Raw genomic sequence first — 13,553 nt, forward strand, 5'->3', positions numbered from 1 at the left:
TTATGAACAACTGATGACAATGTCAATAATTATAACAATGATGATAATGAAGATGATGACGATGACATGAATTGTGATTGTTATGATAATGACAATGATGATAAAAACAATGAGAGTTACAATGACAATGATGATGACGATGCTAATGACCTTGGCCATTCTTCCCAATTTTTAAATGTTGTCATGGTCAAAATCATAATAATTATCTTTGGTGTCATCTTCCAAGTCATCATCATCTGATCATCATTATCATTATTTTCATCTTGGTCATCATCAAGAACAATAATTTCATGAATGATGATTATGATGTTCATGATGAAGATGACAACAATTATGATAAAAATTATATTAGTTATGATGATGGGGATGATGATAATTATAATGATGATGATAATGGTAGTAATGATGATGATCATCGATCATCTCTAAAAAATAAAGTTGTTATTTTTCTTGCATATATCATGTGTCCTAACAACCCTTTTCGAGCACTCTTAACATTTTTTAGGTTGATGATATTTCTTATGATGCCTATAATTATGAGAAATCGATGACAATATCCATAATCATGATGATGATGATGACGACGATGATGAAGACATGAATGATGATTATGATGATAATGAAATGATGACAATAATGATGACATTGATGGTGGTGATGATGGCGATAATGAAGATGATGATCCTCCCTCTAAACTAGGGAGGTACTCATAATGAGACAAAAAAGTACTCTCAAGTTGAAATATTCATATAAGAAGGGATCTGGATTGATAAGCATCAATGATGATTTACATCATCATAGCCAACATTGTCAAAATAGTAAGGCCTTGACTAACAAGTTTATCTCTCCATTAGATCATAGCACAATGTTGGGACGCATAAATTTGGACATCACTGCCTCTCTAGGCACTTATCCCACCAGGATGTGCACCAAGTATGTCCTCACATGATCATTTCCTAATCCACTATCATAATATTTGACACCAGGAAATGTCAATCCTCATGACTATTCTTATCTTGGATTAATGTACTTGACTTATGGCGATTAGTCCTAGTCAAAGTCCAAATTCTCAAAGAATATTGGTCCCAGATGTTTATCCAATCCATCATTCTCCCTACTAGTGTCTTTACTAGGCTTACGATTATTAGTCCTGGCCATAGTACATGACACATGGATAATATGGTGTCTACCCTCACTCCCTCTCAATTAGAGAGGAGACATCCACAAGCATAAGATTTTCTCAAGAATACCCATCATTTTCATAGAGAATAACATCATTAATTTGTTTTCATCACATGACGCCTTTATGATTAAGCATTCATAGGTTTGTGGCAAAATATTTCCCCTTTTGTCATTTGTGATGAAATAAAATCAAAAAGTGAAAGCCAAAATCATTGAAGATACACTATATTGATTTATCTAAGTCTAAACTCTAAGGTTGAAGTGAAAATTCATGTAAATATTATGTCTACGAGTTGTGCCAAACTTATGAAAACCTTATTCCCTAAGTCCTATATTTAAGAAAATGAAAAAGAAAGAAAAATAAGGGCCAATGAATGGTAAATCATGTATTCACTCCCTCTTTGGAAAATATATGAATATATACACTCCTAGTCACACTTGATCACATGTTTGTGATGGTTAAATCATGAATTCATCTTTTCTCCTTGCATTTTCACTTCATCATTTAGGCATCTAATTGAGGATGTAGGGAAAGTTTGTTGCCTAAGGCTTTCATGTCTACTCTTGGTTTACTTATGTCACACTACTGTTAATTTATGTGACTGAGTGAAATACATAGGTTTGTGGAGTTATTAGAGTGGTGTATTAAGTTAGTCACCACACACACATTTATTACATCTCATTGATCCACATGTGTGGGTTGGAGGCTCATTGCTTGACAACTTTAATGGAGACTACTTTATGGATTTAATGGTATAGCTTACAAAATATCTTGTTAAAAATTGTGATTCATCCTTTCTTTTCCTCGAGACACTTGATAATATTGAAGTCACTCCTAATAATCCATGGAGATGGGGAGTATAAATTACTTGTGCTAGAAATAGAATTGAGAAACAGAGGTTTTCCATTTGCGATATTGGAGTCATAGACATTGGATACATGGTAGTATTCCTCGATGTCAATTAACTAAAATTATATTCATAATGCGAAAAGAGGTAAACATATTGGTAACCTTGATGTCTTGATCATTTCGAATAATAACCATTCCACCCAAGTATCTCTAAGCATCAATCACTACTACTTGGAAATTCCTCCCCCATTTTCTAATTATATGAGGTAGAGCCTCACTTAATATTTTTGCTTCTTATATCAACATTATTGATGGGTGCTTTCCATACCATTTTTCTTTTAGGAGTCTTTGTTTTCCTTTACTATTGAGGCCCCTCATGTTCCATGAGACTATTTTCATCAATAATTTACATAGAAAGGAAGTATAATGTGACTAAAAAAAACATTTCTCAAGATTTAAGTGCTTGTACAATTCCACTTCATGACTCCTATATTTCCTTAACCTGGGACCGAATGGTGAACTTGATGGCCTTAAGGGAAATTGACCAATGAAAATCTAAAAAAGAGGTGACTTTTGACTTTATCACATACAATTTAATATACTAAAAAAAACATCCATAACAATTTCATCAATCAATGAATCATTAGAAAAATATCCAAAACAATTTCATCAAGCAATGAATCATTGCATTATAAAATACAATCTATAAAAATTTTGGGAATGTTTTGCTAAAACACGCTCAAAAACCAACATATTTAACAATAATATGGACAATAAAACATTTTGATAAATTAAATAACATATTATCAAGCCTAAAAAATGTCACTAACATAAAACTATAAAGCATGCAACTAATGGAAGTGACCACTCAAGGCCACCATAAGACAATTAATCTATTAAGATCAAGATTAATGGGGACAAATATCTACATAGGACAAAGGAAAACCTATTTTAACTTTATTGTTTTATTAGCCTGGTTCAAGATGAACATTTCAAGATATCACGAAGAACATAATTAGTTTTATTACATTAAGAAAACCCAAGCAACTTCTATAACTTAGCAAGGAAGAGATGTATAACACCCATGTCAACGACACAACACATACAACACATGGCATTGAGTTACTTTTTTATATATAATTTAAACTCCTATCATAAAATCACAAATTTAGCATGAATGAAATGTTTAAAATCCATTTTTATAAAAACAAAATATAATTTTTCTTATAGAAAAAAAAAATACCTAAAACTAAATATATTTTTTTTAAAAATAAAAAAAATACTAAAACTAAATATAAATATTAAAAAAAACTAAAACATAAGCAAACTAGAATTTGAATTTGACACTCTTGTTCACTTTCGGAAACTCATATGGTGGAATGTGATCTCTTTATCCTCATCTTTAGCTTTTTCCTAAAAAATAAAAGAATACAAAAGCAGGAAAGAGCCATAAAGCATTGGGAAGCTTTTTCCTAAGCACAAAAGCATCTAAAAAGTGGAAAAGGCCATTTTTATATGAGGAAACATTATTCACCCAAAAGATTTTTCCAAAATTGAACTAATGAGGAATTTGGGAAATCTTCATAGCCTTCACTTTCCTATATATTGGAGGCTTGGCTATTGAAAAAATGATGGGAATTCTTGTATTGTCATGCTGTTGAGATCTATCTTGAGAGGGAGAGTTTTGGAGCTATGAGTTGGGGGAGGTGTTGTTGCAACTACATCTGATTGTTGTAACTTTCCTTCAACTCCTTTATTCATATAGATCAGTTGTTCTTCCTTCCATATGTTTCTAATCATTCTTTACTTCTTCTATTTAACTAATGGATGTATGGAATTTTGGTTTGTATTTATTTATTCACTAATATTTATATGTTTATGATAGTTTCAATTATCAAGCTATTATGTTGTGAAGGTTGCTTTATTCTCTCTCTTATGTGTAGGACCAAGCTTTGGAGCTAGCTAGGAGCGCTTCCTAGCTATACTAAAAACTCCAAGAAGACTTGCATGCAAGGACTCACAATAATTCGTTCTCTTTTTCTTAATCTATACTCTACAGCTTGATCTACTAAGAATCCTAAGCCTTAGAAAAACCTTTCTCTTAATTGGTTTGTCCTAGGTTTCTGGGATAAACTGAGAGCGTTTTATTTTCATATAACCATGCATTAAATCCTACAGCAAAATGATATATTTACAAACTTTAATATATTTCACCATGTAAATGAACTTAGTAAAATGAACCCATAGAGGGGGTCATAAATGGAAATAAAAGTAAAACTCTAAAGAAGAAGCCAAAAGTGGATTTAACCATGGATGCAAAATTGGGAGTAGAATTGGATGTTAAACTAGCCATCAGAACAAGATGCAAACAATGACACAAAAAGGGTTTTAAAGTAAAATCAAAAAATGGTGCAACACTAGACAAAAAGAAGGGAACAAAATAGGGCATATGAAAGGATACCGAATTGGGCACAAACAAGGATGAAAAAATGGACACCTAAATGAGGATTCAAAGAATGGTGTAAAATTAGGATGAAAAAATGATGTAAGAAAAGACACAAACCAAGATGCAAAATGGGACTAAAAAAGGGTGAAACCAAGGATGTCAAAAATGATGCATAACTAGATGAAAATTCAAACTAAAATCTAGGTGCAAAATGAGATGAAAATGTGGCAGAAAAAAGGATGCAAATTTGGAAGCCAAAAAGGATGAAAAATTAGATAACAAAAAGGATGCAAATCTAAACATAAAAAATGGTGCAAAATTGGACACAAAAGAAGAAAAAATAGTGCAAAAATGGGCATAAAAATGGCTCAAATTTGAATGCAAATTGAGATGCAACATTGGATGTAAAATGAGGTGCAACAAATCATTCAAAACTTGGTGTAAAAACAAATGCAAAAGTAGACGAAAAAAATGGCTCAAAATTGAACGTAACAATAGACACAAAATGGGATGCAAAGGTGGATGCAACATATGGTTCAACATAGGATGCAAATTTAGATGATGAAAAGGATGCAAAATTGGATGCAAGAAATGGTGTTAAAAATGATGCTAAATTGGATGAAACAAATGATGCAAAATTAAATGCAAAATATGGTGCAAAATAGCATGCAAAAAAGGGAGATAAATAAAACATAAAAGTGGATGCAAAAAATGGTGCAAAAATGCATGCAAAATTTGACACTAAATCAAATTCAACATATGGTGCAAAATTGGATGGAAAAAATGGTGTAAAAAATGGGAGAAAAACTGGCACAAAAATAGATGTAAAAATAAGTGCAAAATTAGAAGCAAAAAATGGCATAAGACCAGATGCAAAAATTGGCACAAACTAGATGTAAAAAAAGGCACTAAATCAGATGCCAAAGATGGTGTAAAAATCGATGCAAATTATGACACAATACTAGAAGCAAAGAATGCCACAAAAGAGGAAGCAAAAAATGATGCAAAAATAGATGCAAAAAATGGCACAAAACTAGAAGCAAAACCTATTGTAAAACCGAATGAAAATCTTGGTGCAAAATATGATGCAAAAAATGATGGAAAATTTGGTGTAAAAAAGATGCAAAATTTGGTGCAAAAAATGACGCTTTAAAAATTGTACAATAGAGCCATATTTAGCGCCAGGCTGCTCATCCCAATTGAGAAAAAAATGCACTAAAATCTAGTGCTAAAACTGGCGCAAATTGCTTGTTTTGTTGTAGTGAATACCATTGTTGAACTCACAAAGATGAAAAGACCGATTTAGAATAAACGTGAGATATTTCTAGATTAGTAAATTGTGTTGTCATTTTTTATGGGCTGGAGCAAAGGAGGAAGAAGTTATCCCATGGGTGGCATGGGATAATATATCTCTCCCAAAAGCTTGGGGAGGTTGGGGAATAAAGGACCTCCCCTTTTTTGCAACAACTTTTGCAGCAAAATCAGGTTAGTGTATTTTATCGATGGATAACCTCTAGACTATTGTAGTAAAAAGAAAATATATTGATCTCATTTCCATTGAGGAATGGGTGCACAGTCTAGATAAAAAATATCAAAATGCATCTGTCATTTGGAAAGCCACATTGGAATCCTTCAAGGTTATAGAAGATGGACTTGCGTGGCACATAGGGAATGGGAGAAGGTCAAAATATGTATGGATCCATGGGTGGGATGCAAAAAAAGGATATGAGATTCCAAGGGATTTAACAACGCCTCTCAACAATCAAGGAATTATTTCTTGAATTAGGTGGTATATGCCGAAGATTCCTTGATTTAGCACCAGGGTTGGAAATCAGTCGTACATCTTCACTTAGACCCTCACTGGGGATCTGAGTGGGAGAACTACACCAGAGAATTGCAACGAACTCATGTCAGGACAAGGGATTGATTAGATGAAATGAGATGGGTCTATGTAGGTTCAGGACATTACTCTCCTAAATATGGATACATTTATCAAATGGACAAGAGAGTACAGGGGATGCAAGCATGGTGTTGGAAACCATATGGAAACTGAAATGCCTTGCAAAGACAAGACTATTTTTTTGGTGCCTCCTCTGAAATAAGGTGCCAACATGGGATAACCTACAAAAAAGAAATAAACATGGTACAAGTTGGTGCATTCTATCAAAAACTTTGAAGAATCAGTAAACCATATGTTCTTATGTTTCCCATTCACCTTAAAAAGTTGGGAGGCCACCCTAAGACTTCTGGGACTTAGTCTGAACTGGATAGATGCAAACATTGTTGAGGCTTGGAAAAATTGGTGGAAATCAGTGCAAGATGAAAATTTGAGAAACGTCCCACCAATAATCACATGGGGTATATGGTTGGAAACAAACAACAAAATTTTTTGTGACATTCCTTCATCTCCCTCTCTTATAGCTATTGAGTGTGATGCAATTTTCTCTTTACTTCCAAACTAATGTACAACCCCGTCTCCTCAAATTATTAGAGAGGAACAAATAAACCCACAAATCCCATGGGCTTATTTTGATGGAGCATCTGATGCACAAAACAGATGCGGGGCAAGTTTGATTATACACATCAATAAACAACGGAACTTAAAAGCTTCAGTTGGCCTTGGAACTGGAACAATTCAATTATCATTATGTTGGATTCGGGAAATTGGAATTGACACAATTCAATTTTTTTATGATTCCTTAAATGTCATAAATTGGTTTAATGAAGCACAAAGATGTTGAAATCACACTTTGGTTCCACTCATTGAAGAAATTTTACATATAAAACAAGGCTTTGATTATATTTCTATTTGTAAACATCATTTCTAAGGAGGGTCTACAATAGGATTTGGGAAGATGGCATATAAGAGATAGAAGAAGGGAGAATCTGGGGATCATATCAGTATTCGTTCATCAATTGATGGTTTTTTCCTTCTCATGCTTTACTACACCATGCAAACAATGTCACTTTTTAGTTCAGTTTTTTTTATGAAGCTTTATCAGTTTTTATCTTTACAATTGTAATGCTTCTACTGTTATAGCTAGTTTTTTATATTTTGGATCCTATATGCTATAGTTAAACATTTGAATAGTACTATGTTTGGGTTGTTTTCTGCAGTATACAAAGAGGCCCAATTTTTGGATCTTTGCATATTTCTAAGTTGCTATATTTACTTATGGTATATGTCATAGACTACTCAATGACATTGTGTTTTTCTTTTATGGATACATAGATACAGTAATGCTTAATGCATCTACATATGTAACTTTTTATTCTCTTAATAAAAAGTTTGATTAAGATATTTTTCTCACTCCTATGATACACATCATTACAATTTGTGTAGCCCTTAGTTTCGTATTCCAAGAGGTCTGTGAGATATTTTTCTCACTCCTATGATACACATCAATACAATTTGTGTGGCCCTTAGTTTTGTATTCCAAGAGGTCTCTTAGACTTCTATGACTATTGGCATTCACTTGAGGCTTTTCAACTTCCTCTCAAGCAAATCGGCCAAATTTACATAGCGCCAAAACAATTATGTTTCCAACAAAAAAATTGGCACTAAAAAAACAATACTCTATTTTAGGTTAAAATTACAACTCATTTGTAACCAAAACCTTAAAATCAACTTCCAAGTTGATAAGTAATGTTTCTCTCCCATTTTCATGGCCAAAATTACAACTTGCATGAAGCCATGGCTTTGATAATTGCTATCTTTACAACAAAAATCTTTAAATCAACCCCAAAATGAAAATTACAACTTTTTTAAAATTGCGGCTTAAAAACTCAATATTGTTGCAAAAAAAATTCATAAAAATTTAAATAATAATAATAATAGAAACAAAAACAAAAAATGAATGGAAATCATATTTTATTTTTTTCTCTTCAGAAAAGCGTAGTCTAAATAAACAAATCTAGTAATAATATAAAATAAGCTCATAATTAAATTTTACAATTTGAAATGAACTACATAATTTCAAAAAACACTTTTAATAGCACAAATAATCATAAATTTTTATTTATAAAATACAAATAACTGAATAAACTTAATTACATTCAATATAACTACGCGAAACAAATATTCTTTTGTACTAAAATTTTACATGCACACAAAATTTGTAATAAAAAAATCTCTAAATCTTACACCCTGTATAATTTTAAACATACAATTTCAAAATAATAATTAATATTTTCATATTTTTGCATGCTAACATTTTACCTTGTTTAATTTTACTTAGTGTGAATGCATTTCTTTGACACAAAAAAATCTCTAAATCTTACACCCTGTATAATTTTAAACATACAATTTCAAAATAATAATTAATATTTTCATATTTTTACATGCTAACATTTTACCCTGTTTAATGTTACTTAGTGTGAATGCATTTCTTTGACACTGGGGTGCTCTTTACGGAATGGTCTTAAAAGATGCATATCAACACTAGTCGAATTATATTTCAAGAATTGGAAAAGACACTTTGATGCAGGAGCATCCAGCTCTGAGGAGACAGAAGGTGGTTGACAGTCTCATGGAGAGACCAGAACACACAGTCACATATGCATAGTTGGACAGGTGTCAAAACTTGTCGGTTGTTTTATTTTGTTTACTTGTTTTATTTTCCAGAAGGTCGATAGGACCCGGTAAATTAGAAACTGTGAACTGTTATTTTTAATTAGGAATTAGCATCAGAAAGTAGGGTGTTAATTAGTTAGTGTCTTTATGAAATGTATTAGTTAAAAACAGTTACAAGTTGCTGGCAGTTATCCATTCTGTTGGGGTAGTTCTACCTTAACAGAACTGTAGTGTTTCAGGGGTTTTAAAAAGAGAAACGATAAACATTGTAGGGGATTCCCCAGCAAGACAAAGAAAGAGAAATACAGTCATTTCCAAATTCACATTTTTCATTATTCAATTTCACAATTATTGCACCACTGTATAATTAATTTTTCATGCATCATAACCTAATTCCTGTGTGACAAGTTGGTATCGGAGTAACAGAACAGCGAGTAAACAAGAGTAGCGAGAGCCACAAATTATCACCTACAGGCATAGAAGAACGAAGGACTGCGAGTGCAGATAGAACCCATACGGAGCAAATAACCAACAACGTAGAGTACAGTTATACAAACATCGTTTCCAGGAAGAATCGAGCGAGAGTTCGGCATTCAAATACATTTTCAGGTAACCAAGAAAATCAAACCCTCACATCTTATTTGAGAACAGAGAAAACCACGGCTGTAGCAAATAAGCATTTGAAATATTTCTTTAACCTACTGTAAATAATTAAATACAGTCCAAGAGACACACATTTCTTGCAAATAAAAGTTTCATTAAAGGAATAGACCAGACAAGTACCAAACAGTGCAAGGCTTGAAGCCATGGCATACCCATAAAGAGTTTAAAGAAAAGCGAAGTGACAAATTACAGAGTTTAGGCCGAGACCAAAATATAACGAAGAGGGTTGCACAGACAACGGAGACATTCCTTTTGCCGTTCAGGAAACGGACCACCAACAGCACCATACCTAAAAACTACAAATAAATTACAGTCGACTACAATGGGGAGACACTACCCGTGAAGAAGGAGCTCGAACGTTTGCTAAGACGCGAGGAGCACATTGAGTCACAGACCCAGCTACCTGGAACCGCCTACCACAAAAACAAGAATAAGTTAGAAGCTGTGAAAACGTAAATAACCATTTGGAAATCGAAATCTGAACAGGGTTGGAGTAAAACCCTTACCTGAGCTAAGGGAAACATATAGAAGACCACCATAACGACTACAACCTGAAAGACCCGTAACAAGCACGTCAGAGCCGGAGGGAGAAGGTCTACAAATAATACAACAGGGAACCATTGTTTACCTGAAACACGAAGTGAAGCGCGGAAACGTGGAGGAGGGCCTGTCACAAGATAAATCCATTAACCCAACAATAAAAATCGCATTTGCATACAGAAAAATCAGTTAAAAACGCAGAGAAACAAGACCATTATTGTGCGGAGTAGAGGGCGCTCTCATAGGCCGCGGAACCTTACCTCCATAACAGTCAAGAACCAGAGACATCCATATGAACAGGAATTCGAAACCAGAACCACGAAGAACAGGAGTTCCCATACAGTTGCAGAGCTAACGTTTTCGGCGCAGGAGGAGCGAAAGTGACGAATGGAATGATTAGAGTTGACAAAAGGGTAAGGTATATGCAAGGGAACCGGCAAGTGTAGGTGGGTAACTGGTGAAGCCTGGTGAAACCCTAAACCGAATACCAAGGAAGCGTACAGTTCATTAAAGTCAACCATAAAGTTCACCCAGGACGCGGGTACAGTCGAGCGGAGATATCTCATAAACGGCGGGAGGCCATCATAAGTGGTATCAGAGCCAAGTTTCTTGAGTTAGAACCAATGGAACAGGTAGAAGGTGAAGGTGAAGGAAGAGGAAGAGGAAGAGGAAGAGGACGAGTAGTCCGTAGGGTAGTAGATGATGGACTTCGAGAGGAGATTCGAGTTTTGCGTGAAAGATTGGCAGTGGTGGAGGCTGGGGGAAGGAGAGACCCAGCAGATGACAGTGATGAAGAAGTAGTTGAATCAGAGGACGAGTTTGAAGGAGTGACACCGGAACTTAGATTGTTGAAGTCAGTTTTGCTGTCCAGTCATAAGCCAAGGCATGAGTTACCTACTTATGATGGAAGTTTGTCTGCAGATGTGTTATTAGATTGACTGAGTGAAGTCAATAAATTTTTTGAGTTTGAGGAAACCAGTGAGGACAAACAGGTGAAGTTCGCCGCCACCAAACTGAAGGGACATGCGTCCTTGTGGTGGGACAGCGTTCAGGCGGAAAGGAAAAGGCTACACAAACAGCCTATAAAGAAGTGGGCCAGAATGGAAGCAAAACTGAAGGAGAAGTTCCTGCCAAAAGATTACCAGATCATGTTGTACAGACAGGTACAGAACTTGAAGCAGAGGGGAATGACTGTTAAAGAATTTACAGAGGAATTTTATAAGTTGAATTTACGAGCAGGATATGTGGAAGACACCCCGGAGAAAACAGCCAGATTTGTGAATGGCTTAAGGGGGGAAATCTTGGATGAAATTGGTATCCTTTCACCCCGGACATTGGATGAAGCCTATCAGTTTGCGCTGAAGGCAGAAGAAAAAATTAACCGGAAGCAAAATGCCAGAAGAGGAGGTGGAACTGGCAGGGGGAAAGGTAAGATGTTTGGAAGAGGCCGAGGTGCAGGTTCAGGTGAAGAAAGCAGCAGCTCTAAATCTGCTGGAGCAGCAGAAAAAGACAATAGCACTAGAGGAGGACGACCACCTCAGCGGGGGCGAGGATATGGTCGGGGCAGGGGAGCTGTCCAGTGCTATCGCTGTCACAAATGGGGACACAAGTCGTATGAATGTCCTGAAGGTGAACCAGCAGGTGGGAGAGGAGCTTATGTTGCTCAGCCAGAGGATGTTGAGGAGACACCTCAAGAAGCAGAGAATACACCAGAAACAGGCGAAGCCTTGGTGTTAAATAAAGTGTTGTTAAAACCAGCAAAAGAAGTTGCAGAACCAGATCAGCGAAAGGCTTTGTTTCGCACTGTTTGCAAGTCGCGGGGTAAGTGCTGTAAGTTGATTATTGACAGTGGGAGTACCGATAATTTAGTAGCTGTGGAGATGGTAGAAAAGCTGGGATTAAAGAAGTTAAAACATCCTACTCCCTACAAAGTATCGTGGCTGCAGAAAGGGCATCAACTGTTGGTTGACGAACAGTGTGAGGTGGAGTTTCAGATCGGTAAGTATAAGGACAAGATCCTTTGCGATGTTATGCCAATGGATGTCTGTCACTTACTGTTGGGACGACCTTGGCAGTTTGACAGAAGTGCAGTTCATGATGGAAAAACCAACTGCTATAAGTTTGTGAAAGATGGGATCAAGCATACGCTTGTACCCATCAAGGAGGAAAATACAGCAGAAGCTAGTGGAGTGAAAGCACTGCTGTTAGGCGGAAAAGAATTTATAAAACAGATTGAGGACAGTGAGATAAACTTTGTTGTCATAAGGAGACCAAAGGTAGTGGTACTTCATACACAGGTTTCAGATTTGCCTGAAGAAGTTCAGAAGTTGCTGCAGGATTTTGGAGACATTGTGGTAGATGATCTTCCAGATGAATTGCCACCAAGGAGAGGTATTAGTCACTGCATTGATTTTATACCAGGAGCAAGCCTGCCAAACAAAGCAGCTTACCGCATGAGTCCTAAAGATCATGAAGAAATTAGGAAACAGGTCCAGGAGTTGTTGGACAAAGGTTTGATTCGAGAGAGCATGAGCCCATGCGCAGTACCAACTGTTTTGGCCCCAAAGAAAGGAGGAGAGTGGAGAATGTGTACGGATTCCAGGGCTATTAACAAAATTACTGTTAGGTACAGGTTTCCTTTACCTAGGATGGACGATATGATGGATTGTTTGAGTGGAGCGACTTATTTTTCAAAGATTGACTTGAAGAGTGGATATCACCAGATCCGGATTCGGGAAGGAGAATGGAAGACCGCTTTCAAGACGAACGAAGGCTTATATGAGTGGCTGGTGATGCCTTTCGGTTTGAGCAACGCTCCCAGCACGTTCATGCGTCTGATGAATGAAGTGCTGAAGGAATTTAATGGTAAGTTTGTAATAGTTTACTTGGATGATATTCTGATTTTTAGTAAGACTAAGGAGGAACATTTCAGACATTTGCAGAGTGTGTTGAGGAAGTTACAGCAGAACAAGCTGTTAATTAATTTGAAGAAGTGTACCTTTTTTCAGCGAGAACTAGTGTATCTGGGCTTTGTCATTGCAGAAAATGAACTAAAAATGGACCCAGAAAAGGTGACAGCTATAGTTAGCTGGCCTTCTCCGAAAAGTTTATTTGAAGTTCGAAGTTTCCATGGACTAGCCAGTTTTTACAGGAAGTTTATCAGAAATTTCAGCGAGATTTGCGCACCAATGTTGGATACGATCAAGAAAATAAATCAGCCATTTCACTGGACTGAAGCAGCAGAACATAGTTTTCAGATCTTGAAAAAGAAGATTACTGAAAGACCAGTGTTAAGACTG

This window comes from Pinus tabuliformis, chromosome 7 (genome assembly GCF_031772625.1).
Source record: "Pinus tabuliformis cultivar Carrire ecotype Pingquan chromosome 7, CPIR1, whole genome shotgun sequence".
Lineage (NCBI taxonomy): Eukaryota > Viridiplantae > Streptophyta > Pinopsida > Pinales > Pinaceae > Pinus > Pinus tabuliformis.